This window comes from Macrobrachium rosenbergii, chromosome 57, assembly GCF_040412425.1.
Source record: "Macrobrachium rosenbergii isolate ZJJX-2024 chromosome 57, ASM4041242v1, whole genome shotgun sequence".
Lineage (NCBI taxonomy): Eukaryota > Metazoa > Arthropoda > Malacostraca > Decapoda > Palaemonidae > Macrobrachium > Macrobrachium rosenbergii.
In genome coordinates, this window is record NC_089797.1 from 3,930,391 (window position 1) to 3,947,576 (window position 17,186).

Below are 17,186 nucleotides of genomic sequence, written 5' to 3' on the forward strand. Positions count from 1 at the left end.
TCACTGGAGGTGATATGAAATATGCGCTTGGCTTCCATGCAGGGTATTCTCTGTTTGTCTCATCGTGAGAGAGACCAACTAGTCTTTTTCGTCCTTTGTGCAGACGCTACCTTCCTCCGTTGTAGCCATTTGGGTGAACTGTGATTCTTAGGAAAATGTTGGTTTTGCACCAATAACTGTTGTTCTTCCCCCACAATAATTATTATTTGACATACATAACCAAATAAAAAGACGTTCAAGATCAAAATCCGATTTTATGTCTCTATCTAGGTCAAAGAGCTCATTAGCTTTTTTAGTTATTTACTCCAGACTCCTTGGAGAACAGAAACAGAAAGTGGCAACTCTTCGATGCAGAAAAAAGACGAATAATTAGCATATTTTTGCATTTCATCACTCCATATCTATTTGATAACATTTTCTTTATAATTTAAGATTTTGTGACACTAGTCACAAACACCAATACGAGATACGTGTATATAAATGACGGTTGAGAGTTAAAATATTCGTGACGCATGTCAACATTTCATGACATTGAAGCATTGGTAGTTATGATGTCATCGACAGCCAATGAAAGGACAGCGATTTTCCCGCCTAAAATGAGCGTATTCAGATTTGGACACACATTCACTTTAACGGTGTCTGTTTCTTGCATCGCGGTAGCTACCAAAGTAAAGCGTCATTGGAGATGTTAATGAAATATATACTTGGCCTCCATATGTGGTATTCTCTGTATTCCTCAGCCATGAAAGTGACCAACTAGTCTCTTTTGACGTTATTTTAGCAGACTCCGCCTTCCTCCATTATAGCCATTTAGGTGAGCTCTAATTCTTATAAAGTTGTTGGTTTTGCATTGTTAATTGTTGTTCCTGTCTCATAATGATTATTTAAACTTATATATAATCTGAAAGAAATGCATTATAAAGGAAAATAAGATTTTATAGCTTTATTTATGGAAAAATTTAAGTCCTTCTTAGGGATCACTCAAGAATCCTTGGATAATGCACTTATTACTCAAAGAAAACTACAGCTGGCAACTTTTTGATGAACGAAAATAGCTGATAATTAGCATTTAATACCAATTCTTTCAGCCAGATATATGTGAAAATATGTTATATAGAATTTAAGACTTTGTGACAATGAGCATATGCACAAAAACGAATTATGTTGAAATAAACTACGGTTTACAGTTAAAATGTTTGTGACTTATGGCAACACCTTCATGACGTAGGCAGCAGCCGAAAGTGATGACGTCAGAGTCAGCCAATAGCAAGGCAGGAATTTTCCCGCCAAAAAGGAGGTTACTGTGAGGAACAACCAGGCTTATGCGTTGCTGTTTGCTAATTTTCCAAAACCGTCAAAAATACTCAGTTTTGTGCTAACTTTTTCAGATTTCTTTCTTTATGTAATGAGTTTCACTAGAAATATCATATAAATAATGATTTAACCAATAAATATAAAAATGAAAATTATGAAAATATTTTCTCCATAATTTAAAGTCGTGGGAATTTTCATATTTTTTGTTGGCTTTATTTTTTATTTCTCTTGGTATAAATGAATGTTGCATATGAATTTCAATAGAATTATTGATTGAATAATAATTTAACTACTAAATACAAAAATAAAAATAAAAAAATATTCTGGCATCATATACATATGTATGTATATATATGTGTGTGAGTGAATTATTAATATTATCATTCTTCGAGGTGATCATTAAACTCACAATTAGATCGTCTAAAAATCTTTCTTGAAATCTGAATTGTTTTCTTGTCAAATAACATTATTAATTTTACTCTGTGATTTCCACATTCCTTATGATAAACACTATGTATATGTATATGTATATATATATATATATATATATATGTGTGTGTGTGTGTGTGTGTATGTATGTATATATATATATATATATATATATATATATATATATATATATATATATATATATATATATATATATATATATATATATAAATTACATTATACGTTTCGGATGGTATAAATGATTAAGGATCATTAGAAAAATTATATAAGTAAGGATTTAATCACTAAATTCGAAAATAAAATTAGAGAAAAGTATTCCTGTAATCATAAACGATAAGAGGAGGCATATCTGGATAATTATTATTATTATTATTCCTTCCTCTTAAATGGTCCGGCTTCTAATTACATTTTTGTCTCACCCTCCTTCATTAAAAATAAACTGATTATCTTCAGGAAAGCAACGTTGTACCATCATCATCATTAATATCATAAGAGATGAGATCATTAAAAGCTTTCATAAACACTGGCTCTTTTTAACCTTATAAGTAAGTTAACGGTAATGATTTCTGTAATGATTGAGTGGATGAAATTTCTGTATTTAAATGCTATTATTGCTATTAATATTATTGATAACTGTATTTTATAAATTAGTCAAACAAGCTCCAACATGATGCAAGGCTCTGTATTTAGAGTTGGAAATGTTTTTTTTTTTACCAAAAGAAAATGTTCAAGTCAGTTTCATTGTTTTACTCTTCCAACTTTGAAGTCTCTATACTCTATGTAAGTTTTACATATATTCGAGTGATTTCTTATGTATCTATAGGGGAAACTAACTGGGCTGAAATAAATACAAGATACCAATAGATAAAAGAGATTATGCATAAATGAAAACAACAAATAATAAGCACTCACGTTACATCCTTCCTCAGCTGACTGTTTTGTTTACAAAATCTGATGACGTCATGAACCGTAGTTATTTATGAATGAAAGCCGAGAAGGAGCAGTTGCCAGGTGCCTCTATTTATGAGAAACAGTTTTGAATTTCTACAATTATTCAGTTAAATGGGAGCTAGCTCTTGCGCCGTAGTATCTGTTAAAGAGTATGAAACCACTGGAGGTGTAACGAAATATGCGCTTGGCTTCCATACAGTGTATTCTCTGTTTGTCTCATCGTGAGAGAGACCAACTAGTCTTTTTCGTCCTGTGTGCAGACGCTACCTTCCCCCGTTGTAGCCATTTGGGTGAACCGTGATTCTTAGGAAAATGTTGGTCTTGCATCAATAATCGTTGTTTTTTCCCCACAATAATTGTTTTATAACATGTATAACCAGACAAAAAGACGTTAAAGACCAAAATCCGATTTTATATCTCTATCTGGTTCAAAAGGCTGATTAGTTTTTTGGTTGTTTACTCCAGACTCCTACAGAAACAGAAAGTGGCAACTCTTCCGTGTAAAAAAAAATAAGGACGAATAGTTAGCGTTTGAGAGCATTTCTTCACTCCATATCTATTTGATAACATTTTCGTTATAATTTAAGATCTTGTGACACTGGCCACAATCACAGATACTAGATATGTGTATATAAATTACGGTTTAAAGTTGAAATATTCGTGACGCATGTCAACATTTCATGACGTAGCAGCAGTGGTAGTTATGATGTCATCGACAGCCAATGAAAGGACAGTGATTTTCCCGCCTAAAATGAGCAACTGTGTGGAGAACAACCAGGTTTATGGGCTTCTGTTTGCTGTTTTTTTCAAAATCGTCAAAATTCCCCAATTTATTTAATGTATATTTTTTTGTTCTTGCTTCAGAATCATTTTGTAAATGATGACGTGATCAATTAGTAAGGAAAATAAATATAGAGAAAATGTTATTATATCAAAATTTAGTCTTTTTTCTTTGAATGATATCTGAAGAGAGAGACTTTCTAATCCTTGCTTTCATTCAGTCCATTTTCATTTTTATCACATTTTTTCTCAGCTTTTTCACTGAAAAGCTGATTATCTTGTTCTTTTGCACCACTGAGAAAAGAGCAATAAAATTTTCTGTCAACCTGGGGACTCTTATTACCCTTTTACGTAATTTGAGGGTTACGTATTTTTCTTAAATGATCGAGTGAATGAAATTTCTGCTCTCAAACAATATTAGTATTAATTATTCATAAAAAATAAATTTTCAATTCAATCAGAAGCCCAGCCTTGAAAAACTTAATGGATTTCTGTGTGACTTTCTCAAAGAAGTCTGGCATTTTTGGATTCTCATTTGTTTTTCTTCCTAATCATGATTATTATTAATATTATTCAGATGAACCCTATTCATATGGGAAAAGCCCACCACAGGGGCCATTGACTTGAAATTCAAGCTTCCAAAGAACATGGCGTTCATTACATTAAAAAAGGCAAATTGATTAATTAATTAATAGATAAAATGTATTAAAATTTAAGAATTTAAGGTAGTAATGCATTTCATCTTCGCTTGAACTTTTGAAGTTCCAATTGCAAGACATTCTCAGGGAGGCTGATCCACAGTTTCAAAATTGATAAGCTTCGTCAAAACACATGGTTTAAGCACTAAATAAATGTACACAGAATTTTTTTTTGCATCATATTCTTTGCAACACTTTTTAGAGACAATGAAAGGCGGATGAGTACATATGTATAAGGAGAGTTAAAGAAAGGATTTTTCGCATACGAGCACGTGAGATAGAGAAAATTTAAACATGGGGGAGAGAGAGAGAGAGAGAGAGAGAGAGAGAGAGAGAGAGAGAGAGAGAGAGAGAGAGAGAGAGAGAGTTACTTGAAATTGTTATATCGGAACAGACGAAAGGGAAAGAAGGGCTTTTTGTTACTGATTTTTATATTAACGAATATGGCCCTATGGCCCAGGTTATGATAGCTCCTAATATAACCTGCATTCCGGTGAGCTCCAGTTTATCTGTCTTTTAGCCCTTGATCCGGTCAACGGTCCGTTGCACACCACCACGTGGTCCCTGTTAACCCTTCGCCCCCTGTCAGTCTGGGTATTTTCAGCAATCCTCCTCTCTCAATCCTATACGACATATGTGAAGAGGCTTCCTCCCCAAATATAGCCAGTGAATGAACGATAATTATAGTAAATAAATTGTATTTTGCATCTTTAGTTGGTGTTAATTCTGGCATTAAATATTTCAAAGCTTATGTGATTAGATAAAAAGACATTTGAGACGAGTTGTTGAGAACAAATTTAGTATGCTGTTGTCGCTGAACCAGATTCAGCTAAGGAAATAACACAGGCTTGTGTATGTTTACACAAGTTCCTACGGTCCTGGTTCGTTTGATGTTAGCGATGTGGATTAATTCACAGTTATCCCCTGTTCACGGAGGGGCAAGATGCACATGCGGGTTCGCAAAAGATACACCATAAAGAATATGCGGAATATTTTATGGGAAACTTAGGTCGTTTGAGCCGGCAAACTGGAATATTTAAATGCCTATTGGTTCCTATGTATATCAGTGGTAATGAATGCCATGCCTGACAATAAAATATGCAACAAAATATATACATATATTATTTCTTACCTCAGATCCAGCATCAAACGCTGGGTGCCTAAGCCAAGACCCAAGGATCTTGGCTCAAGGGCACCCTCTGACTCACATAGGCTTCCTTCCTGCAGTATTTTCAACCCCCATCGGAACTGTGTGATTATTCTTCATCTTCTTCTTCTCCAGGTCATTTCTGTCCGTCCTGCCTTCTGAAATTGACAACCAAATATAAGCTCTCCTCTTCCTGTTTCCGTACAAAACTGTTTTTGGGGTTTTACAATAACTCCTTTGTAACATATCACCTCGACAACTTATCGTCAACCTTTGGAAACCTGTTTACTGAATTTAATTGAACTGAATATAAATTTAGGCCAAAGGCTAAAAGCACTGGGACCAATGAGGTCATTCAGCGCTGAAGCAGAAATTGGCAGCAAAAGGTTTGAAAGCTGTAACAGGAGGAAAACCTCGCAATTGCACCATGAATCAATTGTTAGAAGAGGGTGGAAAGCAAGATGGAAGAAAGAGAATCTGAAAGGAGGTACAGTAAAAGGAACAGATGGGGTTGCAGCTAGGGGCAGAAGGCATTACGCTGCAAAGAGCCTTAAGTGACGGGACTACCCTACCCCTAATGTTTTGGAAACCTGTGCTGAGGAACACGTTGCCAACAATGTTGACGTACATTAAGCTTTAAGAGAGAAGTCTGCGATTAAAGTTAGTCTCATCCAACCAGGTGGAAGCCCAGGCCAACCCAATTGTTCGAACAGTCTTCGGGAAACATCACAGAATGAGAGATACAGAAAGCCCAGCTAGGTAAAAACCTCTAAGTAGCACATTAGTAAGATTGTATTTGGTTAAAAATGTATGGTTAGGATAATTTTAAGGGGTCCAAAGCCAAAATCCACTTTTTCGTATCTGAACACGTAAAAAGTGGCATGTTGTTTGAAATGGCCGAAGTTACAGTATTAAAGTATTTCTAAAAATGTTATTGTTCGTCCCATTTCCAACATTTAAGGTTCCCTAGGGGAAAAAATTTTGATTTGTATGAGCAGAATATATCGTCATTGTCAACGTATCTCTAATGATTCTTAACATGATTCTGGATTTATTGAATGAGGGTGGTACATACGTTACTTATACTTATTGTAATTTTATATTATTTATATTATTCAGAATCGCGGATAAAGTCTAATGCACGGATCAGTTCTGACTAGAAAATAGGACCAAACCTTAAAATGAACATTCCTGGCTTGTTATGAGAGGAAATTTATGTAAGAAAATGGACGGGAAAGACATTAGTCAACATGATCTTTATACTGTAGTCACTTGTGTTTGGATATATCATTTACAATAGTTATGGATAAAAATAATTTTTCTCATTTTCTATTGTGACTTCCCCGACCGTTTTCTTTCTTAATCGTATCTTCTTTTATGGCAGACTAGTTTATATTGTCCATGGGGTTTTATTCTTTGAAAATACTAATAACGTTTTGATACAGCAACTGAACATAGATCTCAAAATCATCAAACTCAATTTTTGTATAAGTATATCTTTCGAATTATAAGTTTTCAATTGAATAAATGTTTTATTTTTTTATTTTTATCAAATGAAACTGAAATTTTACAAGATATGGAAATGACAAAATCTGTAAGCAGAATTTTGAGTCAAAGTTCTCAAACAATTGCATACATATTTCTTTTTAACCTGTACTTACTTTGCAAGTTATATTAGTAAATTATATTAAATGATGAGTAAATTTTTGTAGGACTTAACTTTGTGTCACTTTGCCCAGTCCAGCGTGAAAAAATCCTGCTGTGTATAATTAATCACTCGATCATTTCCTGTGGCACCCACGGGGATGCATAGGGCCTCAAATATATATATATATATATATATATATATATATATATATATATATATATATATATATATATATATATATATATATATATATATATATAATACGTATAAACACACACGCACACACACATATATATATATATATATATATATATATATATATATATATATATATATATATATATATATATATACATACATATATATGTATATACCATGTGTGTGTTTTACTGTAATCTAACAGTATCTATGAAGATAAAAATACTAATAAAAACATTATTTGAGAGATGGGATGGGGAGGGGTAAGTCCATTATCCAGTGGCGTTCCTGAGGGGGGGGGGCTGTCTGAAATCGCTCCCCCCCCCCGGGCTCCAGAGTGAGGGGGGGCCCCAAAATGCGAAATTTAACCAGTGCTGCTATGACAGGACAAGCTAAATCCAGTGAGCCCAGAATGGTCAAGGGCCCCATTTATATTTGGACCCGAAAGTTTGGGGCCCACTAAAGGGCCCAAATTTCCAATTTTGTGAGCAAAAATGTAACAAAAATGTTGTGTAAAAGAAATAGGGCTCTCCAGGGGGTCTCCCCTCAATCGTAGAGCCCATTATAGACCTCCTCATACGGATCGGAGGAGGGTTGGTAACGTTGATTGGGGTAAGGGCAGGGCCGATCTAAGGCAATTGATTACTGCTTATAGGGGTCCTAATTATCCTCTGAGGGCCCCACAATGGCCCCATTTGCCCAGATAATACACATTCAAATGATTCAGTGAATCTGGCCTTCTGCTTTGTATGAAAATGAAGAGAGATTTCAGAGACTGGGAGACCATGTGGAGCACTTTGGATTCCTTCTTCAACCAGAGTCACTTTTAAAATCTATGGACGAGGAAACGCTTCAAAAACATAGTGCAGACTTTGCCTCCTTTTGCGACGATGTCCAGCCAATCTCCCAGTTCAGTGACATAATAGATGCACGTGTAATGCTTTTCAACAGAAAACTACCAAGGCTACCAGTGGATATTTTGAAAAAATTCAATAGTTATGGAAAAGATGTTTGCCCCAATCTTACAACAGCAATCAGAGTTTTACTCACCATAGCAACATCTATTGCTTCTTGTGAAAGATCCTTCTCAAAGCTGAAGCTAGTGAAGAACTATTGACGCAGCACGATAGGCCAAGACAGGCTTAGTAGTTTAGTATTAATGTCAGTGGAATCAGAAGTGCTGGATAAAATTGATATGGGTGATATAATAGAGGAGTTCGCTGCCAAGAAGGCACGTCGAAAACTGTAGGACAGTAGGAGCAAGTGAGCAAGTTGAAAAGTGTTAAGTGTAGGCTCTACCTACTAACAAGTGTACTAACATCAACAAGAATACCAATGCTTTTGTTTTGTTTATAATCTCGGAGTGGTCTGTGGTCTTCCTCTCCCTTTTCTCCCTTCCAGCAATATTAAATTAACTCCCTAACTTCACTTTACTCTGCTCTACCTTCCCCTTCACTCTAACTATTCTACTTTCCCTTCACCCTTTCACCTCCCTTCAGAATTCTACCTCCCATCACTATTCTACTTCCCTTCACATGCTTCATTTCTACCTTCCTTCACAGCTTCACTCCGTTCTACCTCCCATCACTCTGTTCTACCTCATTTCACTCTGTTCTACCTTCCCTTCACTCTGTTCTAACTTCTACCTCTATTTACTCTGTTCTACCTCCCCTCATCCTGTTCTTCCTCCCATCACTCTGTTCTACCTCCCATCACTCTGTTCTACCTTCCCTCTCTGTTCTACCTCCTCTTTCTACCTCCCTTCCACCTCCCCTCACCCTGTTCTTCCTCCCATCACTCTCTTCTACCTTCCCTTCACTCTGTTCTACCTCATTTCACTCTGTTCTAACTTCTACCTCCATTTACTCTGTTCTACCTCCCCTCACCCTGTTCTTCCTCCCATCACTCTCTTCTACCTTCCCTTCACTCTGTTCTACCTCATTTCACTCTGTTCTACCTTCCCTTCACCCTGCTCTACCTCCCTTTACTCTATTCTTTCTTCCCTTTACTCTTTTCTACCTCCCTTCTCAGCTTCGCTCTGTTATACCTCCCATCACTCTGTTCTACCTCCCTTCACTCTGTTCTACCTCCCATCACTCTGTTCTACCTCCCTTCACTCTGTTCTACCTCCCATCACTCTGTTCTACCTCCCCTGTTCCCTTCACTCTATTCTACCTTCCCTTCTTTTCTACCTTCCCTCCTCTGTTCTACCTCCCATCACTCTGTTCTACTTTCCCTTCACTCTGTTCTACCTCATTTCACTCTGTTCTAACTTCTACCTCCACTAACTTTGTTCTACCTCCACTAACTTTGTTCTACCTCCCTTCACTTTGTTCTACCTCCCTTCACTCTGTTCTACCTCCCCTCACTCTATTCTACTTTCCCTTCACTCTGTTCTACCTCATTTCACTCTGTTCTAACTTCTACCTCCACTAACTTTGTTCTACCTCCCTTCACTTTGTTCTACCTCCCTTCCCTTCACTCTATTCTGTTCTCTACCTCCACTATATTTGTTCTACCTCCCTTCACTCTGTTCTACCTCCCCTCACTCTATTCTGTTCTCACTCTGTTCTACCCATTTCACTCTGTTCTAACTTCTACCTCCACTAACTTTGTTCTACCTCCCTTCACTTTGTTCTACCTCCCTTCACTCTGTTCTACCTCCCCTCACTCTATTCTACTTTCCCTTCACTCTGTTCTACCCATTTCACTCTGTTCTAACTTCTTCTAACCTCCCTTCACTCTGTTCTACCTTCACTTTATTCCTTTCCCTTCACTCTGTTCTACCTCATTTCACTCTGTTCTAACTTCTACCTCCACTAACTTTGTTCTACCTCCCTTCACTCTGTTCTACCTCCCCTCACTCTATTCTACCTTCCCTTCACTCTGTTCTACCTCCCCTCACTCTATTCTACCTTCCCTTCACTCTGTTCTACCTCCCCTCACTCTATTCTACCTTCCCTTCACTCTGTTCTACCTTCCTATTCTACCTTCCCTTCACTCTGTTCTACCTCCCCTCACTCTACTCTACCTTCCCTTCACTCTTTCTCTCACAGCTTCACTCTGTTCTACCTCCCATCACTCTGTTTCTCACTTTCCCTTCACTCTGTTCTACCTCATTTCACTCTGTTCTAACTTCTACCTCCACTAACTTTGTTCTACCTCCCTTCACTTTGTTCTACCTCCCTTCACTCTGTTCTACCTCCTCAAATTCTACCTTCCCCTCACTCTTTTCTACCTCCCTTCACAGCTTCACTTCACTCTGTTCCACCTCCCTTCACTCTGACCTCCCTTTGAACACTAGGTTCTACCTTCCCTTCACATAATACCTCCCTTCACTCTGACCTCCTTCACTCTGTTCTATCAACTCTGTCCTACTGTTCTACCTTCCCTTCATTCTCTTGTACCTTCCCCTCACTCTGTTCTACCTTCCCCTCACTCTGTTCTACCTTCCATTCACTGTTTTAACTCCCACTCTGTTCTACCGGCCCAAACTTTGTTCTACCTCCGTTCACTCTGTTCTAACTCCTTCACTCTGATCTAACCCCCTTCACATAATGGAGTCCCTTTCAGCAATAGTATCCCTCCAAGTCATATCACCATCAGAGTACATTACTGTCATCCTCATTTTCACCATTTATCACTATGTTTAACTGGATTAAGTGGATCTTCAATTATTCAATGTAGACCTAGTTTTAAGAAATTAAATTTCTGAAATTTGCATTTACAAGTGCCTTTAAAATGATCCTACAATTGCTCATATTCTAAAAATTTTCCCGAACCACCCCGCTGCTTTGGCTCGCTTCTCTCGCCTTCCCCCCCATGAGATGGGCCCCAAATGGGACTGTGCCCCCCGGGCCCCAAAATGTCTGGGAACCCCCCCTCCCTGCCATTATGCTTTGATCCACGTCAACTCCTCAAACCTGTTCTGAGTCCGGTGGGCGCTGTGTTCCTGCGGATTCCCCCACCGGATTCGACAAAGGTCAGCTGTGTCCTACGTGTTACTAGTGTCGTATTGCCTCAGCTATACAGACCTTACATGTGACCTTGTCATGTACCAACTTTCCACGTAAACCAGTGACCGGGAATACAGAAGTTTGTCATTCAAATAAATAAATGGATTTTGTATATATATAAATTTTATATATATATATGAATCTATACATATATGTATAGAATCTATATTTGTCATTTGTTTTTTACCAGATGCGTATGTAATTGCAATAGCCACAGTGCCCTCTTAACTTCTCGAATTCTTCACACTTCTTGGATACGCTTGGCACTACAAAGCCTTAGGTCTACATGCAAGGAAAGTGAAGTAATTCCTATGTTCGGTAACAGGGTTTGAACCACATCCTGAGTATAATATATACGTGCATATATATATATATATATATATATATATATATATATATATATATATATATATATATATATATATATATATATATATATATATATATTGCTATATATATACATATACATATACATACTATATAATGTATATATACTTAACTTTTCTTATACATAATAAAGCACGCACATTCTGAGATTCTCTTTTACACGGGTACTCCTTATTGACTGTTGAGCCAACACTGTCTAGCACATGAAAAACAAGGAAAGTTTTGATTTCGTCTTCAATGACTTGATATTTTCAGTCTGCCTGATATCAAGCGGGAGCTTGTTGTACAGTCTTGGAGCGGCCAATCTAACGGTTCTGAAGCCTTCGTTCGAACTGCATCTTGGCTCGAAAACTTTGATGACACTATCTATAGCTAATCTTGTGTTGACTCCATCCACTGATTGTATTATACGCAGCAAGTCATTCAGAGGTTTAGGACACCCCGTCTTGATAGCTTGGTGTGTCATTAGACACAATTTAAACATTATTTTAGCTTTGATAGGGAATTAGTTACTACTTGAACAATATAGGCCTAATCCGCTGCGCGGTGCAACACCCCTTTATCAGTCTTGACGCTCCATTTAGTATATTTGGCAACTTCCTATGTTGCAACTTAGGCAGATTATGATAGAGTTGCAACTGTCCTCTCTGTTTATGAAACAATTAATCACAAGTGTATTTTATAGGACTCTTAAGATATTTTCTTAACAAAAGCAGTATTTCTAAGATGATGACTGTACCCTTATATTTTTTATTGGAACACTATCAGCGATCGGAATTACTTTATACTATTTATATATTTAGCCGAGAATCACCAAGGTTTCTCAAATCGTTTTTCCTTCATGCCAACATAAATTCACTTTTATTTTCATTCTGTTTCACCTGCTTCAATTTTATCCTGTCATTAACACTGGTAAGAACATCAGTTACTTTATCATTGGTATCATTAAATTTTTTTTTTTTTTAAATAAAATTCGGTGTCATCTGCAAATAACTGGAAATTGACCCCGTTTCTCTGTAGTATGTATGACAGCTTTAGTGGTACTCCACAAGGAATTGTGTACACATTACATGAGGCTGAAATATACCTCATCATCATACTAGTTTTTAAAAAAATTCAAGTTCTTAAAAAGAAAAAACACACACTAGGATTTAAAAAAAAAACTTTCAAAATGGAGCTAAAATTTGGAATTGGAATACAAAATTTAGGCCCAAGGCCAAGCGCTGGGACTTGTGAGTTCATTCAGGGCTGAAAATAATGCTGAAACAATTGTTAAGGGAGGGTGGATAGCAAGATGGAAGACTGAACGTAAATGGGGGTATAGGAAAAGGAATGAAAGGGGCTGCAGCTAGGGGCCGAAGGGACGCCGCAAAGAGCCTTAAGTAAAGCCTACAGTGTTACAGCATGAGGTATACTGGCGGCACTGCCCTCCTACGGGCGAAACTAAAAGTGAAAACTGAATACAGCAAATTACAGAAGAAGGATAATCCTTTAAAAAAAGGTATAGGGATAAACACAGAGTTAAAACCAAGACGTAGCAACTGACCTTCCAGAATGACAGAATGAAGCCTTTCTCTGACGGTTACTGGCGTCTCTGCTCTGGCGAGTTCTTTGTCACTAGGCAGACTGACCAATATTTAAATAAAATAAGAGCCAATTCTCAGCGGGCGGTTGTGCTAGCGAGAATGCTCGCAAATTACCCTAGCTGCTTGTTGGTTAAGTGGGGTCAGTGCCTTCAAGGGCACGGAGAAGAAATTGGTTTTGATTTAGATTTTCAAACAGAAGTTGCATTACGCCTGCAAATACACATATGCTTATGGACCATAGATGACTGCAGTTCTTTGGGTACGCTGTCTTGGTTCTTAGAAAGTTTTGCTTTATGTTCTTTGGCCTGAAAATAACTTCAAAACTGATTTGAGGGTAAGATTCTCGTAGCCATTTTGATCATTTATTTTGATCGTTAAGAGAAACTATTCTTACCAATGCAAGGCAAGGAAAAGTAAACAGTATCTTTGATCGCTGTCCACAAAGGCTCATCAGTAGTGTGTCGAATCTCCTTACACACACACACACACACAAACACAAACACACACATACACACACAAACACGTACGCACGCACGCACACACACACACACTGCCATTCACTCGTATCTTGTATGAATTTTCACGCACCCTGGTAATTCCTTTCAACACCTCTGAACTACTGTACACACTCTTCATCAACCTATCTTCGTTCATTTGCTCCACATGACCGGACCATCTCAAAATACTTTGACCATCCTTTCAACTACCCTCTCTTTCCCCCTCCATTTCTCATGTCAATTCTTTTTAGTATCCACACTTCACTTCCATGAAGGAAAGTTGGCTCAACAATCCCTTCATACATTCCCACCTTGACTTCCACAGACAATTAAGCTGACCAACCTTGCCATTTCTTTCATGATTTCCGGTGTAAAAAAAAAATTTTTCTTCAACTTTTATTTCCAGTTTGACCAAATTGAATCACTGGAACTTCAGAAGTTCAAACTTGGCGTGAATCTATTTTTGCTATACAGGTTAACACGAATCTGATTTCATATTTTAAATGTTTAATATGATTTGCTATTCCTTTTTTTATTTCTTATATATTTTTTATTATTTATTTCTCGCCTTGAAACACTTTGCTTATCCAACCATTGTAATAATAATAATAATAATAATAATAATATACTTGCAGACCTCAGTCTGTATAAACACCCCTTTCATTACTACGATAGAGAAAACACAACACCAAACGATTCATCGAAGGGATGAACTGGCGTCGCTTGATGGAGAAACAACGTAACCTAATCTATAGTTCACAGGGAAACACGACACTGTTTTGGTCATTTAAAATAAGTCCGGTTGACTTTGGCAGAATCTGGTTATGACCAGATCTTTGGGGCTCTTGAAATCTCATGTGTGTATGTGTGTGTGTGTCCTTGATGCACGCACTTGCACAGAGGAGGTTCAACTCTCTCTCTCTCTCTCTCTCTCTCTCTCTCTCTCTCTGTGGGTGCATTTTTACAACAGTGATGAAAAATCACTTCGCTTCAAGTATACTTAGGACTGACGAATCTTTCTTTGTTATATTATTTTTCTATTTATTTAACTGGGGATCAACACATTTACTAAATTATATGCTGGGTCACGTGACTCAGATGTCTTAGTGTTTTTTTTTTTTGTGTGTGTGTAACTTCGAGAATGTACGCATGACACTGGCCAGATTTGGTATGTAAGTTACATTAAGTGTGTACAGTGGGAGGGAGTAGAACTGCTAACTCATTTGCATAAATCACTCAGCCCTGGTAACAGCGAATATATATATATATATATATATATATATATATATATATATATATATATTTATATATGTTTATACATACACACACACACACACACACACACACACACATATATATATATATATATATATATATATATATATATATATATATATATATATATATATATATATATATATATATGCATCATCCGTCATCCTCTGAACATCTGATGGAAGACTTCACGTATTATGCGCAAATCTTTAATAAATAACGACATATGAAAGTTGTAAATGCGAATTAGGTGCAACGGACTGAAATATTCTGTAGGATTACCTGAATGCTTTCTGTGTGACAAGGAGTCGACTAAAATTTGCAAAAGGCCTTTATACAAACTCTGTGATCACTGGCTCGATTTCACTCAAATTTCTAAGTCGCCAAATTAAACGGTGCTACTTTGGCTTGTTATCTACCATAGAATATAATTAAAATAGACAGAAAATTTTTAATATTTTGATTACATTTTTCTCTATGTTATATATATGTTTTATATTATGTAGTTATCATTCGAAAAAATTTCTGACTTTCGTCCATATTTTCACGTTCACCTCCGAGGTGTTAATACTGAACATGGCAGAACTCCTTGGGACGCCGTGTTTAGTACTAGCTCCTCGGTGATCAAAGCATTATATACACCCTTTCTATATTGTACGGTCGACAAATTACATTAATATACGATATATCTTCGTGCGGCAGTCTGCTTCACATTTACCACACGGTGGTTTAAAATTTGTACGGTGTATGTAGATATTTTTTCCCTGTGGATAACAAGCCAAATCCCGCAAGGGGGTTAGTACCGCCAGTGCACCTGACGGGGTGCACTGTAGGCATTACTAAAGGTTCTTTGCAGCGTCCCTTCGGCCCCTAGCTCCAACCCCTTTCATTCCTTTTACTGTACCTCCGTTCATATTCTTTTTCTTCCATCTTGCTATCCACCCTCTCCTAACAATTATTTCATAGTGCAACTGCTTTGAGGTTTTCCTCCTGGTACACCTTTCAAACCTACCTACTCTCAAACTACTTTCCAGCACTGAATGACCTCGTAGGCCTAAATTCTATATTCCATTCCGATAACAAGCCATGGATGCACCAATTAAACTGATATTCATTTGTATCGTGAAAGATAGTAATGGACACTCATCGGAACTGGCATGAGAAAATATTCTCTCAAAGTACCCGTAAGGCCTACAGAATACAGGCACGCTTGTATCACTGACCTAGGAGCGAGATCAAAAAAATTGGGAAACAGGTTTTTTTTTAAGGTGGTGGAGTCCATCTATAACTACGCACCTTGGTTACAGAGTCAAATCCACTTGAGAACATACTGTACTTATTCTCTAATATAGTTGCTAGTTATATTAATGTTCACATACACATATGAAAGCACAGACATATAAATAAATAAAAAAATATATATATATATATATATATATATATATATATATATATATATATATATATATATATATATATATATATATATATATATATATATATATATATATATATATCAGCCAAACAGTGCTTTTAAGTATTCACTGCCTATGTCCACCTGTATATAATCAAATATAGTCAAATACATTACTTAAACAGTAATTATGGTACATTATTAAATAGAACAAACCAACTGCTGTCACATGTCAATAAATTCGGCAAAGTGAGATATTTGTATAACCAGACGACTGACATAAATAAACATAAGAATTTCAAGAAAAGATTAAGCAACTGATTCTTAGAACTGATACGAAGAGGTGACTAAAACTGATTGTTCAGATTTATAAGTACAGAGATAAATAAACAAAGAAAAATATAATTTTTTAAATATATAAAAAAGGAAATATATATTTAGACAAAAATAAAACAACTTGGCAACAATTTAAACCACTGTACTGTCAAGAATATATTATGTCTGCATTTTTAACGCTCGAAAGTTATCGCGATCTTGTTTGTGACCCAGGATGTACGAAGCAATCTCTGCGTCAGCAGCAAAAATAGAATAAATGAAAGATAGAAAGTAATAAAAAGTAAAATTCTGAATATGATCTGCACTTGAACCTTGACCGGTATAGTTGCCAGATACGTCTGTGTTCAAAAGTTTTTAAATTTGTTTTTTCTATAAACTAATTAATGTTCGGTATAGGAATGTTATTGGAGGGGAATGTGAATGTATCACTGACTGTAAGTAAGCATTATTTAATGAAACATAAAATCATTGTAGAGTATACTAATGAAG